This window comes from Cyanistes caeruleus, chromosome Z (genome assembly GCF_971803275.1).
Source record: "Cyanistes caeruleus chromosome Z, bCyaCae1.hap1.1, whole genome shotgun sequence".
NCBI lineage: Eukaryota > Metazoa > Chordata > Aves > Passeriformes > Paridae > Cyanistes > Cyanistes caeruleus.
This window is the reverse complement of record NC_141732.1, coordinates 12,845,800-12,868,651: the sequence shown is the minus strand read 5'-3', so window position 1 is coordinate 12,868,651 and position 22,852 is coordinate 12,845,800. Positions and strand designations below refer to the sequence as shown.

The 22,852-nt window shown below is 43.4% G+C and overlaps 2 protein-coding genes and 2 long non-coding RNA genes across 6 annotated transcripts in view; 3 read left to right on the top strand and 1 right to left on the bottom strand.

Moving 5' to 3' along the window:
* The window catches only part of PGAP4 (post-GPI attachment to proteins GalNAc transferase 4), a 26,827-nt gene extending 6,618 nt beyond the window's left edge, over positions 1-20,209 (bottom strand). Inside the window, exons 1-3 of the mRNA XM_086868679.1 lie at positions 19,935-20,209; positions 11,549-11,647; positions 6,301-6,994 (exon numbers count right to left, since the gene is read on the bottom strand). The gene's annotated coding sequence lies outside the window, so the exon portion shown is untranslated. The remainder of the gene's footprint in view (positions 1-6,300; positions 6,995-11,548; positions 11,648-19,934) is intronic.
* On the top strand, positions 57-7,804 carry LOC147648113 (uncharacterized). Its single transcript, XR_015280769.1, has 3 exons — positions 57-4,473; positions 5,153-5,305; positions 7,563-7,804. It is a non-coding gene; the product is annotated as an uncharacterized LOC147648113 (long non-coding RNA).
* LOC147648112 (uncharacterized) lies at positions 11,544-13,618 on the top strand. Its single transcript, XR_015280772.1, has 2 exons — positions 11,544-11,678; positions 13,109-13,618. It is a non-coding gene; the product is annotated as an uncharacterized LOC147648112 (long non-coding RNA).
* Positions 20,107-22,852, top strand: part of LOC111944996 (E3 ubiquitin-protein ligase BRE1A) — a 20,411-nt gene continuing 17,665 nt past the window's right edge. The window contains exon 1 of one of the 3 annotated variants that reach the window (XM_086868678.1): positions 20,107-20,305. The gene's annotated coding sequence lies outside the window, so the exon portion shown is untranslated. Of the gene's footprint in view, positions 20,398-20,476; positions 20,747-22,852 lie in introns of those variants that run through there. The other 2 variants (XM_086868676.1, XM_086868677.1) reach the window with 2 other exon arrangements.

Below are 22,852 nucleotides of genomic sequence, written 5' to 3'. Positions count from 1 at the left end.
TAACCTTGGCTTCACTTCACCAGTAACAGAATTCAAGATCTTAGAGCTCTTATTCTGGCTCTGCAACTCAGGGAGCCCCGACAAAACAGCAATCACACACAGAGACTACTGCTACTCTTCACATCTTCCTTTGCTCCCTCAGCTGTTCACACTCACATTGACAGTCAGTCACTCTCCTTGTCACGCTGTCTGCTGAGGAAAAGGCTGTTTTCACTGGGCAGTAAAATAACCACAGAGGCTAAAAATGCTCAGGAATGTATTAAAGGTCAAATACTGCAATTAATATGAAAAACAAGCTGAAGAATCTCGAAGAGAAGGAAGAGACTGACCTCTTTCCCACCTTTTGTCTGTAACACTGGGAACCTGAGAGTTCAAAATATGGATTAAAAAATTCTTACTTCCACAGAGGTGAAGCTTGCTCTGCAGGATTTCAATCCAGAATTTATGCTAAGGCTGTTTTCTAGCCACTAGGATGGTTCAGATTTCAGAGGAGACAGTTTTCAGGAGCTCTTTGTATCATAATTTTCATTTTTTTCCCTTTCTAGAGGGAAAAACATCTTGTTTGTTTTTCAAGCAAGTAGCATTTCAGACAGAAAAGAAAAAAGTCTGAGGAGAAAAGCAAGAATCAGATTTGGATTTTATAGTGCCTTAAAAACCCCTGCTTTATTAAACCTGAATAATAACTGCTTTGCAACCATATAAATACTTGCAGTGGTGGCCGGATTTACATGTTCTTTGTAGAACTGAGTCATTGCTTAAAGACATCTAAAAGCTGTGGTGATATAAAACTGTAGATTTAGCTTGGTTTTTTTCTTAGATTCTCATGATGAAGATTCCTTCCAAAAACACTTAATTCCAAATTTCATATCTTCATTAGTCCCCTAATTACCTGGCTGAATTACACTGTTCAGGAAAACTCATCTCTTTGCACACTGAGGAAAGTAGAAAAATAAGTAATGTGCTCTTGGGGGTGCAGAGCACTGTCTGCTGTGCTTTTGCTTTAAATGAGAAAGCTGATTTTCTATCTGCTTTAAACTCTTCTCCACAGAGAGGTGCTCCTGGAACAAAGCTTCTTATATGTTGCAAAGCTGCAAATTTTAAGTTCCTGGATAGCTGATAGAAGAGAGACCATCTGCCTTCTACTTCCTGCACCATGAGACAAAACTATTCCTGTACAATTAAAGTATTAAATTACTCCTTTTTTCTTATCTATACTTATTCTCAGTGTCACTGGGAAAAGCCAGTTCTTTCCTAACATAAAAACAGCTGGATGAAGTCATGTGGTCAGAGCCATAGAGTCATTTCTTTACAAAGGGATGAAAGAAGGAGACAAAGGCAGGCTCTTGGAAAATGTTATGGAAATGTCAAGGGCTGTCACAGTCCCACCTGGCCCATAGCAGTGGTGGGAGAAATGGTGCTCACACGAGTGGTACCTTTCACTTGTGTGTTGACCCTATAGCAGCACCCAACCTGAAACTTTTGTGTGAAAAGCTTTTCTATGCCTCAGCCTAACACCATGCAGGTGAACTGCTAGCTCAGAACCAGCTCCTCTGCTGATGAACCCTCTCTGACAGGGCCAGGGCCTTTGTGGTACTATGTCAAACACCCTGCTTGAATCTGAGGAAGCCAATGCAGGCTTCCAAGGAGCCATAAGGATCTCCTGTAACATACAGGCATGCTGACAGGGAATGTACAGATATCCTCAAATTCCAAAACGGAAGGTCCCTGCCATGCCCTGATCCCTATTACTGGGACAGATGTCCAGCTTTTCTCATCTGCAACTCCTCTTGTTTTCTGATAGCTTTTAGTAGGTCAGGTGCCAGATAGTATTTCTGCAATGTGGCGGGTCCCTGTTGACAAAAGCAGTGTCCAGTAGAGGCCAAGAATCCACAGATCTGATCATTGTATTTCTGTGCCAAACTGGGAGTTGGGCTTCCTAGAAAATACAAACCACCCCAGGAAGAGCTGTGCTGCTAAAAACACTCAGGGGAACCTTAATGGTAAGAGACCAGTAGTTGTCCTTTGATCACATTTTACTGGCAAGTACCAAATACATCTCTTACCTCCTCAACCACTGCTGAAAGCAACTGTTCTTACGCTGCCCGTAGATTATGAGTGTAATCTATAATTTTATCATCAGATAAACCAGGCAAAATCAGGACTGCTGCACTTAATCTCTCAGCTCCCTTAGAACTTTTGTTTCTTACAGTCTGTGTACTAAAGGTGTGACACTGTCACAGTTAACAGATTAATGACAGCTTGAAGTATAAAAGAAGGGGCAGAGGAATTGGCCTTTTGCAAGTTATGTGATGCATGAGATAGAAACTGAAGGCACTGCTGCCTGTTTTGATGTGCCATTCCTCAGAGCCTGCCAGTGAACGTACAGACCTCTGCTGTCCAAGGAGATGGAATTTAAGCACTATTTGAACAGTAAAAATGCACAGATATGCAGGGTGTAACCATGTCCAGTTAGGTAACACCAGAAACTGCAGAATTAAAACTTGAATGTAAATTTTCTCATAGGTTGGTTTGCTATTCTCATTGGACTGGAGTTAACTTTTACAGATTGTTCATAAATCCCTAGAAATCTGTGATGCACAGTTTGAAAGCTACTGAACTAAGGAGGGACACAGATGTAGCAGCTGAAGGACACTTTCCCCATTTTGTTTGAACTGAGAGAATAAGACTATGCCACCAGTGAAAGAGGCTGTGAACTCAATATATAGTGATTACCGTTATGTCCCCAACTTCTGTATTGTTTCTGATGTATATTAATTTTACTCTGTCACATAAACCTGAATGGAGGTCATTTCACCTGGCTGCCTCCCTGCAGGGCAATCCCATGGGAAAGCAATGCTCCCTCTGTTGCTGCCAAGCAGTCAAGTAGATCAGATAAAGTGGGAGTGGAGAGTAGCCTGAGAAGAGCTCTATAAGGTAACACAGAGACTTAAGGCAGTGACTTTGGAGGAGCTAGCTGAGATTTTGTTAGGTGTGACAGGTGGGTGAGATGCTCCAAGAGAACCATGGCTTGTGATCACAAGGTTGCTCCTATCTGTCTACAGAGAGACTCATCCACTCAGTCATCCTGGTGGGGTGGCCTGTAGCAAATTTCACAATAAAGTCACCTGTCCCTGTCCTCCCTTAATCCTGATTCGCCATCTCCTGGACAGCTTCTCACCCATCCCTGGGCAGAGCTCCATTCACTCCAACTGGTCACTGACATAGAGAGTGACCCCTCCTCATCTCCTCCACTTGCTGAAGATTCTGTATCCTTCCATTCCACCACTCCAGTCCCAGAAGCCACCCCAGCACCTTGCCATGATGCCAAGGAGCTGGCAGTCCTGCAGGTGTGCCAGTGAGTCCAGCTGCCTGTGTTCATTCCCCATGCCTTTGCACAGAGGCAGGTAAGTTGGACTCTGATAAAGGCAAAGAAGTGGCTGGAGTGGCTGGAATTCCTTTGTGCTGCCATTCAGGTGCTCTCCTGTTGATCTGTGAGCCCTCCCTATGTTCTGGGCAGCTCTTACTAGACTTGGCTTTAAACTGAAAGGCCTGAAGTTCCCCTAACACAACTTTAAATTAAGACCCTCAACAACTTGGCAAGCCCATCACTGAAATTCCCCCTGTGTCAGAAGGACCCAAACAGTCCCAAGAGGTTTCTCCAAGTACATCCTATGGTCCAAGCTGGACACCTGCCTGTGGCACCACCCCTGTGACCATTTGTTCGTTTGCCAACCACATTTCAAACCCCCTTCCCTTTGACTTTTGGAGGAAAAGCTACCTGTGAAGATGATGAAGGGATTGGAGCATCTCTCCTATGAGGAAAGGCTGAGGGAGCTGGGGCTGCTCAGCTTTGATAAGAGATGGCTGCGAGGGAACCTGATCCATGTCTCAGTGTCTGCAGGAAGGGGGATGGACCCTTGTGGGGCCCAGCAGTTGGACAACAGGAACAGGCAGGAACCGATGCCTGGGAAGCTCCACCAGAATGTGAGGAAGAATTTCCCTGTGCAGTGACTGAGCACTGAAAAGATTGCCCAGAGAGGCTGTGGAGTCTCCATCACTGGAGATATTCCAGAACCTGGACACAATCCTGTGCAATGGGCCTTGGAATAACCCTGCTGGAGCAGGGAGTAGGACCAGATGATCCACTGTGGTTACTTCCAAGCTGCCCCATTCTATGACTGTGCCAGGCCTGTCTTCCCAGGAATTCAAGTGTCTAGGCCATGTTTTACAGGAGCTAAAGGTACCAACCTGAGCCAGGATTAGACAAAACTGGAGCTGCTACAGCTGCACCCCTGCACCTATACCAAAGAGCTGTTGGCTACCTCAGTCACTATAGGCTGTAGATTCCTGTGGCCCCTGTGAGCCCACAGAGCTCTCCTGTGTGGCCCGGTGGAGACCTCCCTGTGAGCTGGGACATTGCTCAAGGACAGTCCTGGAGGCTGAGACCCCCTTATACCTGATGTCTATAGTAAGGTAACACATTTTGCATTAAAATTGTATATTTTGTATACTGTATGTTCATGGCATTGATATATCCAGCTATAGCTTTAGGTGTAGAAGTTTAGCAGCAACTAATCATGGTTTAAATCATTGTTGAAATCAGAAACTAAAACATGTTTCAATTACCATTTCATTACAGCTTAATTATTAATTATTGTTAAATCATTGTTAAATTATAATTTAATTATTCCTTCATCACCATTTGCAATTTATTTGTCATTAAGTATCATTTGATCATCATCTAATAATTATTAAACCCTTTTTGTTATCCCCACAATGATGAATTCTCTTAAAAATTCACTTGTGCCAGCAGAGTTGTGAGCATATGAATGGGGGGAGAGGGAGAGAGAAGGAAACAGATGCAGTGATGGCTGCTAACACTGCAGACATTGTAGCATGTTGTTCGTTTATGACTGTGAAGAATAAAGTACAGGAATAAGGAAGTAGAATTTGTGAACAAAGGCCTTTGATGACAAAGCTGAAAATTTCCAGTTGGGACAGTCTAGGTAACAATCAAAATTTAAAAGTGTACACAGAGTATTGTGATTCAAACCTCTGTTTGAAAGAAAAATGTTTAGTCATATTGATAAAAAGCACTCCTCTTTGAAGACACTCTTTACTATTGTTAAACTGCTGATTGTTTTATATTCAGCACTTGTGCCTGAGGAATATACACCCTCTTCCTCCCCTCCCCCACAACATATGAACCAGATTGTTTATCCTGCTTTGGAAGGAGTGGTAAATGGAATGCCCTGGTTATGGGGGGTCCTGGTGATCTGCTTGAGCCCTACAGGGAGAAAATGAGGTAAGTGCAGGTGCTGAAAATAATCTGTGTTATGATTTGTAATGCCCTTGTTGGACAGAAAAGAAAGCAAGCAGCAGATTTCACACGTGCAGGAGGGTGTCTCTCCTGGCTTTTGTGTTTGCAAATACTTGCTGAACCTCATGTGCCCTAGTGGTTGTACATAAATTACTTTCTCAGTGAGAGCAGGAGAGAAGCCAGCCCAGGAACCGGTAGTGTACATCAGCATAGTTTCATGTTTTGCTGCATCACAGCACAACTGCAGATTTCCTCAACAGCCTTTGATTCTAAATGTCAGCGACTTTGGCCATTGGGTTGCTTAGGTGCTCCTCATTCCCTTCAGGAGAGCTGCCAGGTAGCACAAGGTAACCCGTAAAGCACAGGATTAATAGCAGTTACCTCAGTGGTGATGGTCTAAGAGGAGAGGGCTTTAGACAAGAAAAGCTGATCCCACCTCCACTCTCTGCCGTCCTTGCAAGACAGCGGACACCGAGGGCATTTCAGTGTGCCCAGTCCTCATCTCCTTGCCCGGATTTCAGACCAGAGAGATTCTGGCCACGCTTCTACCTCGGGCGAGGGCTCCCCTGGGTGGCACCAAACACGGAGCAGAAGTTGGCTGGCTTTTCCCCGTTCCCTTAAGAATTCCACTTAACCCAAGGGAAGGGCCGTTTCTCTAGGTCCGGCCAGGCTCTGGCTATTTGTCCTCCTGCTCGTCACCATGTACAGGCACATGGCCGGAGCAAGCACAGAAACATCTCCTCGATCCCTGGAGAGCTTCCACTTCCCTGCTGGCTCGGGTGCCGCAGCCACAGCAGCCAAGCCCAGCCCTGATAAGCAGCTGCGGCCGCTCATCAGCCATAACTTCGTGGCTCCCCCGTTCCCCTGCTCCCGCAGCCTCCGTGCACCTCCCTTTTATCCCCCGCATGGGAAGGGGAAGCATCCCCCCGGGACAGCCCGATCCCAGCGGGAGATTCACCCGATCCGTGTGGCAGATTTACCCGATCCGCTGGGCAGTTCCTGCCTCCCTCCCGCACGCAGCTCCTCTCCCACCGCGATCCCGCTCTCGGCGTGTGTCTTACTTCTCTTCCGCGAATTTCTCTCCTCCCTCTCGGCCGCTGAGGGTGGGATTAAAGGCACCAAAGACCAAGCATGTGACCCCGCCAGCACAGGGCTGCTCAAGGAAGGAGAGGAAGGGGAGATGGCCGGAGCGGGTCACCGCACACCGTGAAGGGGGCGGTTCCTGAAAGCAGGTTCAGGAGTAAATCCCGAGCCCCAGGAGACCGCCTGGGGCCGGGGCGGCTGCGCAGCCGGAGCTTCTCATTCTTTTCTCCTTCGGAAGCGCCGGGACAGCCGCAGGAGCAGCGCAGCTCCCCCAGCCCTCTCCAGCCACCGTGTCACTTCTGCTCGGTGTCCCCTCTGCCCGATGTCACTTCTGCCGGGTGTCCCCGCCAGCTCCCGCGCCTCTGGGGCACTGCCCTCCCCCTCTGGGACCTGCTGGATGCTCCGGACCCCTCGCCTCGCTCCCGAGAGGGGAGGATCACCGGGGCCCCGCAAACGCGAGCAGAAAGTGTCAGAGTCACCAGCAGGTTCTTAATGTGCGTGTCACCCGTGACAGGTAGAAGCTTTCGCTGTCTCCGTCTGCAGCGAGGTCTTCACAGGTGTATTGGCTGACATTGTAGGGAGGCTCATCAGCTAAAAAAAAAAAAAAATTATCAGGCTGTTCAGGATTCAAACATTTTATCAGACTGCCCCAAGACTGCCTCTGGTCGGTTCATTCCCCCTTCCCCCCTCCCTTCTTCCAGAGCTTTTTCCTGTGTTTCCCTTCACTTCTCTTATACACATTTACCCTTCAGCCTTGTGACCATAATATTTAATTAACTGGTTACCTGAAAGATGCTTCAGGGAAAATTTGCTGTCTGTCATTGTAGGAGCTACTTGGGTTTGTGCCTGCAGTCCAGAAAATGCAAGTCAGTGTATTTGGGCTAAACTATTTTTAGGCTCAGACCTTTCTTACATCTCAGAAGAATCTCAGGGAAAGAAAAAAAACTACCGAGAAAAAAAAATCCCTTAGGCCCTTTAAGTAAAACACCATGTTCTGTTGAGCACAGCTAGAATTTTGCTAGTGTCCAGTCCTGTAACCAGAAGTTTCTAGCATGATGTATCTTTTTAATTTTAACATAGCAATTTCTGTTCTATCTTGTAAGCATGATGAACAAGGGAAATCAGCTTTGCATGCTTGTGATCCTTATTCTTCCTCCAGGCAAAAGCTGTCCCACGCCTAGGACATTTTGTTGCAGAGACAACATGGAAGAAGGAGGGAAAGAACCCTCCTTACAGGGGAACAGTAATGCCCAAAATAAACAACACAATCAAGCACCACAGTTGGGTCCCTGAAGTGACTTCCATGAAACAGGTTAGGCATGCTGGAAGGTCCACCAATTTACTAAGATGTATGTTACGCTCTCAAGATAATAAAGAAATCATAGTTTCATCATTTTTTCAGATAATTTGCTTTCCCAAATCCTTCTTTGCTGACCACCTCTGCCTCTTTTTTTTGTTTTTAATGATAGTGACTTCTACTCTGTCTTCCACTTAAATACTCTCATGCCTTTGAAAGTTAATGCACTGGAAACACAGCAGATCCCAGAACAGAGCAGAGAAAAAAGGGAGTACAGAAAGTAGAAAAAAGATTCTACACTCCTAGGAGGTCCGTTATTATGTTCCTCCCAGAATAAGTGTTGCAGAATTTTTTTTTTTTAAAAAAAGTGTTTTTTTCCACTTCTGTGTCAGTGTGTGTGTGGGAGAGTGACTATTGAGTAGCATCAGCAGAAACACTTAGCACACTGCACCCAGGATTGCATTTTAGATGATGTTTTAGCCAGCAGAATTTATCACAAGGAGCAATTAAAAACAAAACAACAAAACAAACAAAAATCCAAAACCACAAAAAAACCAAAAGAATGGGCCAGCAGGCCTTTTCTTTGGGAATAAATATTTAGGTCATTGTAATTTTGTATGATTTCTATGCTAGTATTCCCAGCTCCCTCTTTGCTCACTTGCATGTTATTCAGGGAACACTTGACTTTCATCCTTAAACAATCATTTCTTTAAAACAGTTTCTGTTAGATCCAAAATACTGCAGGAGAGGAGTCTCAAGCAAGGGATTGTGATTTTGGGGCTGTGACACAGAATGACAGTGGAAGCCTGTTATTCCTGACTACTCATCCATTTTTATCATGGTGATGTCTCCTGCTGTGCATGACCATAAAGGACACTGATGTAGCTGAAAAAGAAACTTTTTCTTCTGGTGGGTTATGTCTTAGTTGTGTCACTTTATCTCTTCAGCTCCCCACACCAGATGGCATTGTTAGCACAGCTGGGAGGGGTCTGGAAAGCAGAGATGAACGTTTGGGAACTCGACTGCTCCTGCAGTAACCTAACTTCCACCTGAAATGCTCAGAAGAAATAGTTACTTATGACATTATTCAGCCTGTACAACAACAGGATAGAATTTAAAAACTATGATCAGAAAAAAATCTTGGGGTGAGAATTTATGCAGGTAGCAAAGGTTCAGCCCAACCATCTGATCCCAGTATTTTCCATCGCCAAAGCACCTTTCCCCTCTGCCATCCACTATAACAGCTCTGATGGTGTTGGAGTCTGAAACACAGAGTGCGTGCACTTGTCTCTGATACTTGGCTCTGAGATCCAGGAGAACACTGAATTTCATATAACATGAAATTTATAGGCATGTTTTCATAGTGTTACATGAAAACAACTGTTAAAGTTAGATAAAAAAGCTAAAAGTATAAGTGTGTAGATTAGAGAAGTTTTCTTAAGTCACTGGGTGAAAAAGTTAAAGTTTAAACTAGTTTAGAGTTTAAACTAGTTTAGAAAGCAGAAGACAAGATGGAGGATTTAGAATATTGTTTTTTTTCTTTCTTCTTTCTTCTTCATGTTCTTCTTCTAGAGGTTTTTGAGTAATAGTAAGTGATTAGGTAGAAAATGCCGCAATGCAGAACACAGGTGATGGGTCATCGGGTCATTAAAAAAAATAAATATACGTGTCTATTGTTAATTAGATAAGAATAAGTGTTATAAATTGTTGTGACTAAATCAAAGAGCCAATTTAGATGATCATTCATGAATATCAATTTTATTAATTTAGCAAGTGGTAGAGCAAGCAAGAGCAGTGCTGGGCAGGCTGGGGTGTCTCCGCTCCACCAACAGCGTGCACTTTAGCTGAAAAAGTTCCCCCTTATATACAGTTCTTGTATATGTGTCTTCATTACTTCTTCCTGGGCTGCATCTGTGCTTGCGCAGCTTGTTGCTAGGTGGTCGTCCTCTGCCTCCTGGTGGTTGTGGGTTGAAGGCTCGTAGTCTTCCTCAGTCCGTGTGTGGGCGTTGGTCCTATACCAGTTATGCAACTTATAACATATATCTCCTAATAAGGAGATGTTCTTATTCTTGTTTGTACAGCTGGATACTGTGGTTTTGCCTTTTTGCAGTTTCAGCAATCACATATTCCAGCAATCACATGTTTCAGCAATCCCATTGTATTAAATTTGATTAACAAACAATAGCAATCTATTACAATAAGTATAAAGATAAAAGAACTATGTAGTTCAGGGCCATTTTGTACCATTAGAACCAAAATGAGCCAGGTTGCAGTAAATTAAACTTGTGCAGAAAGTCTGAAGAGACCTGCCAAGTTTTGTGATAACATCCTAATAAACATGAAAAACAAGATCCTAACAAGCTTTGAAGTTTTTGTCCTGACCCAGAGAACTGAGATAAGTGAGACACCCCATGAGGGAATATCCCCAAAGAGCTCAGCTCAGAGAAGCTGAAAAATCCAAGAGTGAGGAGAAATGCAGAAGAAGCACAGCCAAATCAAGAAAGGGGAAAAGAAACAGAATTTTAAAAGTTATAGATGGCACTGAGCATTTGTGCAGGGGAATGGGAATAATATTTTCTTTTGCCTTGCCTGAGATCAGGGACAGCTCCTGCTTTTCATAAGCATGAGTGTCAAGGGCAGGACAAGCCAGGCAGGTGGTGATAAGATACACAATATGCAGGCAGGGCAGAAATTCATGGTCTTGGTGGGGCTGAACTGAGAAACCTGGTGTCTTCTGAGTTGTGTTATTTGTGCCCTATGTATCACTGTCAAATTATCTTCACACCTGCTTCAAGTGCTTTGTCCCCTCCAGATTCCTTGGCTTTCCTCCTACTGCCTCATGTTTTTTACCACAGGAGGGGCACGAGGGTATGCACACTCCAGTTGATTTTGAGTTGCTTGTGCTGATTAGGTGAGCACTCCTGGAACTAAAGATGCTGGCATGAGGGAAGTGTCTAGGTGGAAATTCTGAGTACTACTCATACAAGGTTTTAACTACATAAAGACTCTCAGGAAAATTGTATGATTATTTAAAAAAGCTTCAAATCTCTAAAGGGCAGCACTATTTGAAATTTAAGAAGTTTTAATTCTGTTTAGCTGAATTGTTTTGTTAACTTTTTTTCATTCCACCTAATAATGGATGTAACATGGAGACTCAAGTACTTAACTCTTAGTTTGTATTTTTAATTCATTCAGATATTTTTTTTTGTTTCAAAGTTTTAAGGTTTAAACTTTAGCACGATATAAAAAATCTGTGACTAATCCAGATCTAGAAGTAAAGCCTGCTATGACAAGACCTACATTGGCAAATATAAAGGTGCAAGAGTTGATTAATTTCTAGAATTGATTTTGCAAACTCTGTAATTTTCACTGCTGACTAATTAATATTTTCAAACACAGCTTGTTTTCTTTCTCTGATCTCTAAATGCACCAGTAAAAAGCTTACCAGTATTCTGAAGAGCCTGTCTTTAAAATTCAAATGCATCTACTGCAAGTAAATAAGTATGGATAGTGGTCATAAGCTCCATTTTAGGACACTCTTCATAGCACAATTTCCAGGACCATTTTCAAACAGGAATCCTTTGAGTGCAAACAGCAAATTAAGGTGGTGTGCTGCCAGAACAAAAAAAAAAAAAAGAAGAAAAAAGAAAAAGGAAAAAAAAGGAGAGTGAGAGAAAGGGAAGAAAACAGTAGAGCCTGTGCTCATTTTCCTGGGCTTTTCATTTCTCCTGATCACTGTGGCATCTGGGCAGTGAGGCAGCAAGGCAATCACTAATAATCCCTGCTGAGACTTCCCATCCTGGGTCTCTCACTGACTGGAATCTTTCATCCTGTCTTTTTTAGATTACCTGCCTGGATGTTCTGGGTGTTAGTGGAGTAAGAGGGCTTCTTCAATTCACCTATATATTCTCCTTTTAGCATCAAGTTTTTCTCTGCAGGAGGAAGACCTGGCAAAGGAAGGAATATGACAAAACAAAAGTAAGTGAGAATTTTTGTGCAGCATACATAAGCAACTGAAACATTTCCACCCAAATCTTTTCTGGTCAGGTGACAATGGAATTTCTTTCCTATACCGGGGTGAAATATGATCAGTGTCTCTCTTACCAAATGTGTGTCATAAGTATCCTACTATGCTACTCAGATAAGAATAACTATCCAATTTTAATATTATTAACAACAATAATAACAATAATAATAATTAAAAAAATAGTGCCCTTATTTTCAATGGAAAAGCAAGAACTCAGTTCAAGTGCATTGGCTACAGCTTTATGTGTGTTCATTTTCTTTAGTCGGCTTGTCTGTTGAGAGAATGATAACATCCTAAATAACATAAACAGCAATTATTGGGTAGATCAAGGATGCTGTGGAGTGATACATTTCTGTGTCATCTAATGTACACTGCACTGTGTGGATATCATTAGGTAAAGTACTTGATCTTAGCAAATACAGCTCCAGTGTTAATTAATATGTACCTAGCACAGCACCCTGCAGCATCACCTTTCATTCCATTTCATGCCTGCAGTAATAACACAGGCTACTTCACAATACTTGAAAGGAAAACCAAAATTATCCTACTTTTACAGCACATCCTTAACCACAATGAGGTAAGGATAAAGTCATGCCAAGAGGAGAGAACACCAGAACAAACCTAAAGGACAAAATTTTGAGCAAGGACTGGAGCTTAGTGCTTCAAAGGTCAGCTTTTAAAATTAATCTTATCTGAAGCACTGATAAGTCCTTATCACACTTTGGAAACAAGAAAGTTCCACTTGCACAAATCAGTCATTAAGAAAGGGATGTATTTAAGACACTGGTGTTTCCATTTTTGCTTCAAAGCCCCAGTGATCAACATAGGAGAGCAAGATAGAATCACCTTTGACAGTAAAAGGTTTTGAAATCATAGAAAATTTGGGGACTTGGAAAGAAAGTTAGGTTTGGAAAGCCCTGGGAAAAGTAGGCCCTGGGAAATGTTAGGCCTTGTACTTGCTAAAGATCAGGTCAAACTGCACCTGTGTAGTCAGTAGATGATCATGATACAATTGTTAGATATGATTGATATAATTATTGTTTAAAGAACATGAGGAACAATGTTAGGGGGCTGGGGAGATCATGAGAAATCCATGCTTGGGTAAAAACAATGCTTACAATAGAACAATGTAAGTTTAATAATTAATAAGTTATATAACGATAGAGAACAAAAACATGTTCAACTGAAAACCAAGTCAAGTCAGATTTGGGTATGCGTACCCCTGACACCCAGTGCTCTTCAATAAAGCACCTTCATATAATCATTTGTGATTATGTGTGTTCCTGAACACTAACACCTTGTCTACAGAGGAAATTAAGGGGGTTAGAAGCTCAATATAAGCCGTTAATTGTATTTATTTATCTATTGTAATTGTTTTTAGGAAGAGAGCTACATTTGCTTCAAAGTCAAAGACCAGTACACACATATGACAGATCTGGTACCTTTAATTGGAAGTATGTTCCACTAATACACATGTGATATATAGCATGAATAAATTCATGCTAAAGTTATAATTTTGTCTGATAAGAATCCTAGCATATTTCCAGGAAACCTGCCCTGATGAGATTATAGTGACATGCACCACAGCCAACATGAATATTCATCTGCAAGGGGCATATCTCCAAGAAACCTCCGTCCGATAAGATTATAATGGTATACACTCATGAATATTTGTCTGCAAGAAGTGTATTCCAAGGGACCCCCAAAAAGCCTGAAAACATATGAAAAGCGCCCTGAGACAGTCTCAGCTTGTGATGCACAGTGGAGAGGTACTATAGAGAGCCCCCCCATCTCACCCGATGCTGTTCACCTGGTACAGCGTCAAACTGATTTTTGCTTGTGCCTTTTTATGATTGTATTTTGATTAAAGAATAAATTCCTTTTTTATTAATCAAATTGGCTACTCATTTATAACAGATTGGTGACCCCGATGTGATGCAACTTCGGATTTTATGACTCTCCCTCTCCAATCAGGGGGCACCCCGCTATTTAAGCAGCCTGATGGTGTGGGAGACCAACAACCCCGTTGCACTCAAATATTGAATTAAAGTAAAAGCCATAAGCAAAAGAGAAAAACGAGCTCAGTGCTCCCAGGGACTCACAGAGGACCCAATAGAGGGGTCCTCAGAACTGTGGTATATTCTACTTGTAATTCTACGTGCACAGAGACTCATGAGGGAAATAGACCATAAGTACCACTGGTTGAGTAGGCATAACTGAGTATATGAATGAGATGTGACATAGTCACAGAGCAAGAGAGGGCTCCTGAAAAACCGCAGTTCCTATATCCCATGAAGGGTTAGGTCAGTGAAAGGGGAAGTGATTTTGGAAAGGCTCATAGCATATGTAAAATCTGAACTTTGGGAGAAGGAATTTGGACATTAGTCACAAAGGGGTTAAAAAGGAAAGATACGCTCCCTGGAACTTGGGAGGCAGGTGAGCCCTTTTTAGCCTAGGACCAGGAGGTCCAGGGGAGAGAGAAAGAGGGAAAATAAAAAAGGGAGCACATTACCTATCAAAAACTCTGCAGAGGAGAAGCAGAACTGACCAAGTACGGTGAGTACAAGCTAATTAAAAATCAGTATGCATGACTGAATAAGACAAAACAAGAGCTGCAGAGTAATAGCAAACCCCCCACAAGCGCGTTTTTCGAGATCCTACTAAGGACCTGGACACTGAGGGGAAAAATGATTGAGAATCAGACTGAAACATTTAGTAAAATAAAGTAGAAAAAAAAAAAAGCAAAACCCAGAGAAGAGTCCGGGAAGCTGTTTCCTGAAGGCAGAACATTAGCAAAGTTTTTAAAGAATGTCAAGAGAAAGACGAGATTAACTCGAGAGATTACAGAAAAGCCTGCAGATGTATTCAAGAATAGAACCTAATTCTCCAATAGGAGAAGCATTATTAAAAACACAATTTGTAACAAAATCATAAAAAGATATACAAAAGAAACTCAAGAAGTTGAAAGACTGACAAGAGAAAAGATTACAAGAATTTTTGAGAGAAGCACAGAAAGTTTATGTATGGAGTGTGAAGAAATATGATTGAAGCAAGGAGCAGGCACGGAGGTGCGGGACCGAGAGCATCGGCTGGGAACCGTAGAGCTGCTGGGACTCAGCGCCGGGCAGTGCCTGCCCCCGCCACCCCCAGGCAGCGGCAGCAGTGGCCACTGGCCCCGTGAGGCTGCAGGACGCCCCGGCTGCCTGTAGAGCTGCCAGTCGTGTCCGCCCAGAGTGCCAGGGGGAGGAAGAGCTGTTTAAAACAATGCAGCAAGACAGGGACTGGCCCTGGTATATGGTGTGTAGTAAATAGAGTGAGCACAAAGAAGAAAGGCAAAGGTGATGGCAGAGTTTTTCCAGCCCAAGAGAGAAAAACCGCAGGGCCTAAGGGGTCCCCCGGGACAGGAGAAACGGGGCTGGCCTCAAAACTGTGTTCTCTCCCAATCTGGGGAGACACGACCCAGACAGCGGTGGAGGAGAAACCAGTGTGCTGTCTGCAGGGCAGAGACACACTGAAAATAGCAATGTCTGCCAAAAAACTGGACTGTCAGGAGGAGGAATAAAAAAAATAATATAAATGGATTGTTAAAGGTGTCAAAGGCTTTCATCGTACCAGAGGTGAATTTATTAATCAAAGGCGACCAACCTGGAGCCTTTGTTAACTTTTAAAGTGGGTCTAGATTGAGAATAAGTGTGTGTCCTAGTAAAAACATAAAAAGAGGCCTCTCGATCCTCTTTAATTTTTATCCCTGAAGGGGAAAAATTGTCAAAAGAATTTTTGATTGTTCAAAAGAGTTGTGAAAATTGTAGTTTCTTCTGTAAGTTCAGCTCTTTCTCTGAGAGAATTGTAAAAATTCTAGTTAATTAATTTAGAGATTTCATTTGTCTGCAGGAAGTTTTATACCGAGCCAAAAGGCTCCAGTTTAGAGGGGACCATACCCTCCCTCACACCTTTTTTGTGTGTTTTATTGTAAAAAGCCAGAATTGGCAAGTTCTAATCCTAAAGCTGATTCTGCAACTGCTGCCTTATAAAGACAGTGGTGTCCCCATGCAGGCCTAAGTATTTATCCTGCAGCTTCCTCTGTGCAGGTTATAAGAAAAGATTAAGAAATATTTTATTATCTTTCCTTGGTTCCTTGTTTCCTTAGTCACCTCCCTACCCCTAGGGTGGACTTGATACAAAAATAGGGAAGCATGGAGTCCCCAGTATCTGCAGAACTGTGCAGCCACAGTTCTGATGGTGGCTGAGGCCCAAGGACTGGCAGGAGCCTTCCTCAAAATGTATGATGCTGTGAATCTTTTTACTCTGGCAAAGCGAGCTATTGATAGTTGTTTGATTTGTGCTAAAACCAATAACAGAGTTACAAAGAAACTTGCCAAAGAAGAAGCCTTGAGTTGTATGTCCCTTCCAGAAATACCAGGTAGATTTTACTGAAATGCCTTGAATAGCAAGATTCAAATTTTTCTGGTAATAGTGTATCAGTTAACAAGGTAGCCAGAAGCATTTCCAGGCATTTCAGCAACTACAAGACCAGTTATTAAAGCATATTGAAACAAATAATTCCAAAATATAAGATTGTGGAAGCAATAGACAATAGACACAGGGAAACCCATTTTACTTGAAAAATTCTCAAAAGAGTTATGACTGCTTTAAAAATAGAATAAAACCTCCACAACTCCTGGCACCTTCAAAGTTCAGACTAAGTTGAAAGAATGAATGAAAAATGAAGAAACACCTTCTAAAGCTAGTGACAAAAACTAAGATACCGTTAGTATAGCTCTTGCCACTAGCTTTGGTAAGAATAAAAGCCAAACCCAGGAGAGATAATCAATTTTCTCCCTTTGAATTGATGTTTGGAATTACTTATCCTTGTAATTCTCATCCTACTTGCGGGGGGGGGGGGGGGGCAGAGGGGAGGAGTAGAGATAAGTGATGTATATTTGGAACAATACGTGGCTCAGATACTGTCTCTTGTGAGATCTCTTCAACAGAAAGCTCAACTGGTACAGACCCTGCCTTTGGACTTTACTATTCACAAAATCCAGTAAGAGACTGAGTACTGATAAAAAGGAAAGAAGAAAACTTAGCCCCTAAATGAGAAACGCCATATTTAACTCTTTTAACTACAGAAACAGCTGTGTAGAATGCTGAAAAAATATAGACACACACCTCTCAAGTTGAAGGACCAATACAACCTCCATCTGAACCTATATGAAAAATTGCTTCCACCCCAGGAGACCTACAATAAAAACTCCAGAGACAACCTTGATAAAGTTGGCTTATCACGACAACTCGTTAAATATCTTTTAAGATATTCTAGGGAAGTAATTTGTCAATCTCCTAATTGTAATTGTGAACCTTGAGTGTGTTTTTACCGTCTTAAATGTGAAAATTTGTAGTATAGACATTGTACATGGGCTAAGAAACCAAAGAACCTCCTCTGTTGTAAATGTGTGGAACAGAAAAAAAGCAGACCAAGCAAATGCTTGAGATTGCAGTTCAGATGAAGCATCTTCTACTAGAAAGTGAAAAAGAGTAAGGAATTTTTCATTTTGAGATAAACAATTTTTCTCAACAACTGGTAAAAATTGGAAAAAATAAAGTGTGATTTAAACAATTTGGTACCTGAATGTTTTTATATTAAAGCTAAATCTCAGGACAAGGTTAAACCCAGTGAAAAAAGTGGCAACAGAAAAAGTAACAGCACATTATAAATTGCAAGAAGGCAAGACTGGATTGATCTCTATTCTTGCTACCGAGAAGATGCATTACCCAACTGCTGGTAGCAACCCAGTAGGTTGGAGAGGTAGAAAAATAAATCATACTGGCCCTCTTAAATAGTAGATACTAATGTGCTTCATACCTCTACAAGCTCATACAGACTGTTCCAAATGCTACCAGCTTGTACAAATTGGCCACCACACCAAATATGCATTTGCAGCCGCCACTCACATGAATTCTATGTTATGACCAATATCAATGAGCTTCATGTGACATGGCTAGATGATCAGTTTGGGTAGCCCAGAATCTTGCACCAAGAGGAACACAGCTGGGTTTGCCTTGTCCCAAAAGAAAAGAATATATGTCCTTCACTAAAAAAAATTATGTGGGGCCTTACAAACAAAAGAAAAGTGCAAAATGAATTTAAAAAACAATTAGTAAACACAGTTGTGAGTCAAAAATGCATTGCTAGAAAAGGGAAATCAAGACATTTTAAAAGAGTAAGTAAAACTCCATGCAAAAGACTGTATACCACAAATTTGAGCACTACCTGGTTGTGGCTGCAAAGCACAAATAAATATTGGAGCATGCAAAACAAAACTACTGTATCTTTAATGAAATAGAGAAATTATTTTAGTGTAAAGAGAATTATGCTAACCCTTTTAAAAGAATAAAAACATTTAAAAGGGTTCTGGGAAAAACCCCAAGATATTGAATTTGGAATCTGGTTATCTTTTTTAGGGCAGTTAGTCTGCTGTGAATGCTTTGGGTACTATTTTGCTTTTCTGTGTTGCCTGAAGATGTCACTTTTCCACCTTATTAACTTAGGCTGGCTACTTCTTTTTCCCTTGGGTCCATTTGTCCAGCCTCTTTCCTTGAGTGTGCAACCTGCAATCTCTTTCTTCATCTTCCACTGACAGCACCTGGAGCTGATTGGCCAAAGCTGTTCTGCTCCCCCATTTGGGATGAATCTGTGCTCTGCTATTTCCTCAGCAGTCTCCAGGCACACACATCTTGTCACAAAAGAGAGGACTTCCCCCTGCCCTCCAGGGCAGAGCCTTCTGCTCACCACGATCTCAGGTTCACCAGCAGATGTGAGAGAGATCAGCTCTCATACCATCTCCCATGTACCTTTCCTCTTGGAAGCAGCACAGTTCTGCTGGGTCAAAGATCCCTTTTGGTACTGTCCTGGGTGTCCCAAAGCTCTAAATTTACCTACATATGTGCAGGCACATCTGGGTAATATGTGAATAGTTCACAGTGCTATGTCTCTACCTCCCACCTTACCAAAGAGGATGCATTTCACACCCATGTCTTTGGCTTTCATAGCAAATCGACGGATGCTACAACTCTTAGAGCTTGAGGGAGAGACAATATTGAGGTTTTGTAGGTCCTTTTTTTTTTGGAATAGAGGCCTGGAATAGGTAATGGGTGATGCTCAGCACAATCCTGGTCACAATGCTGTGCATTTCTTGTTTACAGAAGGAGAATCATTCCAAGTGTCCTTTTGTGGATGCACCCGAGGACACCAACACTGAAAGCTCAAAATTGTCTCCTCTCTAGTCTGTTCCTTGCACGTGAAACAGAGAAATTAAGAATTAGGAGTCATTTGTAAAATTGGTTTGCATAAAAGAAGGGGCTGCAAAACCCGTGTGAAATACTGACTGTTCCCATAATAGCAGAAAGAGAATAGACTGTAGGATGAGGTGAGGAGCTGGAATACGTAAACAGGATACAAGCCTAAATGCACCACAGGATGAGGGGTTTCCTTGGATTCTTTTGGACCCCTAAGCCAGAGGAAATGGAAAGAGGGGGGGTCAAAAGAACTGAAAGGAGCATGCAGAAAGAGACAAGGTAAAAAGTTCAGCCGAAGGAAAAATTCTGACTTCAGCCCCAAAGACCCCCAGAAGACCACCAGTGACCAACAAGGAGCAGTGCGCAGCTCCAAATAGGCGTGGAACGAATTTTAATACTAGCGGGGACAGGCGGGGTTAGCAAATGAATATGTATTAGGCGTACTGTGTAATCCTACTTTGTAGAGAATAAAAAGGGAGAAACAAGTCTCCAAGGTGTGCATGCCTTTGGAGGAGATGTCCCCATGCACCTCAGCGCTGAATAAATTCATACCTACTCTTATAACTACTCTACGAGTTATAACTCTACGAGTTATCCTTTCTATTCTGCATATCACACGTCTTTTATTCAGTTTATCTCTTGGTTTTTGGTGGTATTCTTCACACCAGACATCCCTCTGCTTATGCTAAAAACATCTGTACATTCTTTCAAAGAAACACTCTGTTTCAGTCACTCAAATTCATAACCAAATGTAATTTGGTTTAGGAAAAGGCAGCCCTTCTTGTCATACTCCCGGTAGACTCTACGTAATTGCAAATTGCTGCAGGACTTTCTCTGCAGTTCCTCTGCACTAGCATTGGATTGCTAGCCTCCCCCACTTTCTTCACAAAAGTATCTCAAGTATTCCTCACAAAAATATTTCAGCTGTTAATACAGATGCATTTTTCCCTCGTCTACTGTGTTGTCTCTGCACAGCAATTCACAGAATTAATCTACAAAAAGCACCGAGGAAAGCAAAACATTCTCGCTACTGGAGGGGAGCAAGGGTGTGGCCTCTCTAGTGCCGAAGGCCCCGGCCCTGCTGCCACAGCGTGGCTGGCACAGAACATTTCGCTCAGGTTCGGCAGCTCCAGCGCCCTTTCCGCCGGTCCGGCCGAGACCCGGCTCCTGAGGCGCGCAGGGAGGCGGCTGCTCCGCCGGGGCCGCTTGTGGGCGGGGGCGACTCCGCCCGCGCCGCCATCTTTGCTGTGGGCGCGAGGGCAAAGCGGCGCCTCCATGATGGGTGAGGGCGAAAGGGTGACCGGAAGGGGCGGCCGGCGGAGGCCATTGCCGGCGGGACGGGGCGCGACGGCGGCGGCGAGGCGGTCTCGGCGGGTCTGTGAGGGGGGCCGGGGCCGGGGCGAGCCGGGGTGGGGGCGTGCGGAGGAAGGAGGGGTCGCGGGGGGCTGGAGACAGTGCACACCCAGGAAGGGAGGGACGGGCCCACGGCGTGTCGGCTTGGCGCTGTGGGAAGATGCCGGGGGAAGGGGCAGGAGCCCCGCGGGATGTGGGAGAGCGGAGGAGGTGTGGGAACGGCTGGCGTGGGAAGCTAAATCACAGAATAGTTTGATTCTGTTTGATTTGGGTTGAGATCACCCAGTGCAACCCCCGTGCCAAGGCGGAGTCATCTGGATCAGGTGACAGAGGAAAACATCCAGGTGGATTTGAGATGTTTCCAGAGGGGGTGAGTCCGTGACGTCCGTGGGCAGCGGTTCCAGTGCTCTGCCACCATAAATGAAAAGAACTTCTCCCTCATGTTTAGGTGGAACTTGTTGTGTTTTAGTTTATGGCCACCGCTCCTCATCCTGTTGCTGGGTAGCACTGAAAGAGTCTGGACCACCCTATTGGCACTCACCTTGGAGATACCTGTGTGTATTAATGAGATTCCCTCAGTCTTCTCTAGACTAACCAGGCCCAGATATCACAGTCTCTCCTTATAAGACAGATGCTCCAGAGCCCTCATCATCTTTGTGGCTGCCACTCGACCCTCTCCAGCAGCTCCTTTTCTTTGTACTGAGGAGTCCAGAACAGGACACAGCAACCCAGCCATGCCTTGCTAGGGCCAGGCAGAGCACGGATTGGCAGTTTTCCCCTTTCTCCTTCCATGCTTAAGATATTCTTGCTGAACCTGACCTGAAGGCATGGAAAACCCATTAGGCTTGTGGATGTAACGTTGCTTGACTGGAGTTCCTGCTGGGGAGTATGAACTCAAATAGCAGCTTTAAAATCTGCACAGTGCTTTTATTTCTATAGTTCTGTGTCTGTTCATAAATACAGGTTTATATGTGTGTAGTGTAGTTTATGTACTGTAGAAGGAACATCTAGTGGTGGCAGATGTAGTAAAGGTTTTAGATTTAGTTGTAAAATGGTAGTAAGTGAGAAAAAGTCAAATTTGAGTTTCAGTCTATAGGGCTTGTCATCAGAAATCCATCTTTTTTTAAAGCAAATTCAGGGTAAGTGAAATTTTGTTCGTTAGCAAAGTAGATGAGCTGTTCTGTGTCAAAAAGGAAATAAATCTGACATTCAAAGAAATGTACATTCATGCTTAGAGCTCTTTGCCTTTTCCATGTGTGAGCAGCAGAAAGGATTGTCAGCCACTAGAAGGGGCTGCCCAGGGAGGTGGTGGAGTCCCTGTCCCTGGCTGGATTTGTCATTCAGTGCCATGGAGTGGCTGACAAAACAGTGTTGGTTCATAGGCTGGACTCAGTCTCAGAGGTTTTTCCCATTCTAAGTGATTTTGTGAAAGAGAGGGTCTGTGGTCATAGAAAGTTAATGAGCTGGGGTCTGGTGTACAGTGTGTGAGGAGGTGGTGAGAGGGGAGCTGGGGCTGAGGAGGGTGGTGCCAGGAGGTAGTGGAAGGGGTATTTTGTCTGTGGACAAGAAGTGTGAAAGGCAGTGGACAGTGGTGGCTTGCTGGAGTGACATGGGACACATGAGATGTTTCTAGTGACAGCTGTTCCCTTCCAATGCTCCTGGAATTCCAGCTAAAGTCAGTGCTGCTGCTGAGAGAAGTAAAATGGTTCTGTGGCAGTTGTCTTTGTTTTTTTAATTTGAGATGTAATTTAATGTTTTTTCTTAAATGATACCTCACAGGATCCCATATGTGCTGTTTCAGTAGCTCACTTAGAAATAATCTTTTTACTATTTTGCATCTGAGGAAGGGCAGTTCCAAGCTGAGATGCTTGTGAAATGCTGAGGTTTGACAAAGCAGTGTATGAGCTTCATCTTCAAAATGCAATGGCCTTGTGGCTTTCAGTAGAACTGCTCAATTAAAAGAGATAAGAACTGGAAGGTTCAGTTCATAACCCCTAGTTTGACTGTAAATGCTGTTATAGGCTTAGATGGAACAGGTCAAGTTTTACTGATATGGTCTGCACTTCATTCACTTCTGGTTTCATTCAATCTAGAGGCTGGCTCAGCATCAGTGACTGTGACAGAAGAATGCAGCTTATGTCTAGTGAAGATGTAATTGGTTCGATTTTTCATCCCCAGCCGCTCCATTTGTGTTGGAAAGCCTTTGAGGTTACACTTGTAATTTTGCTAAATAATATTTTAGGGAATTACAGGAAATTCTTTTCAGACATGAGAAAAGCCTGTCTTAATGTTGAGGGTGGTCAAGTACTGGGGAGGCTGCCCAGAGCCATGACTGAGTTTCTGTTCCTGGAGATGCTCAGGCTGCCTGGACAGGGCCCTTGGCAGCCTCCTTTGGTTTGCCTTGTGCAGGAGCACAGGGCAGGTGAACTCCAGTCCTCCCTTGCAGCCTCAGCTGGTCTGTGATTCTCTATTAGTC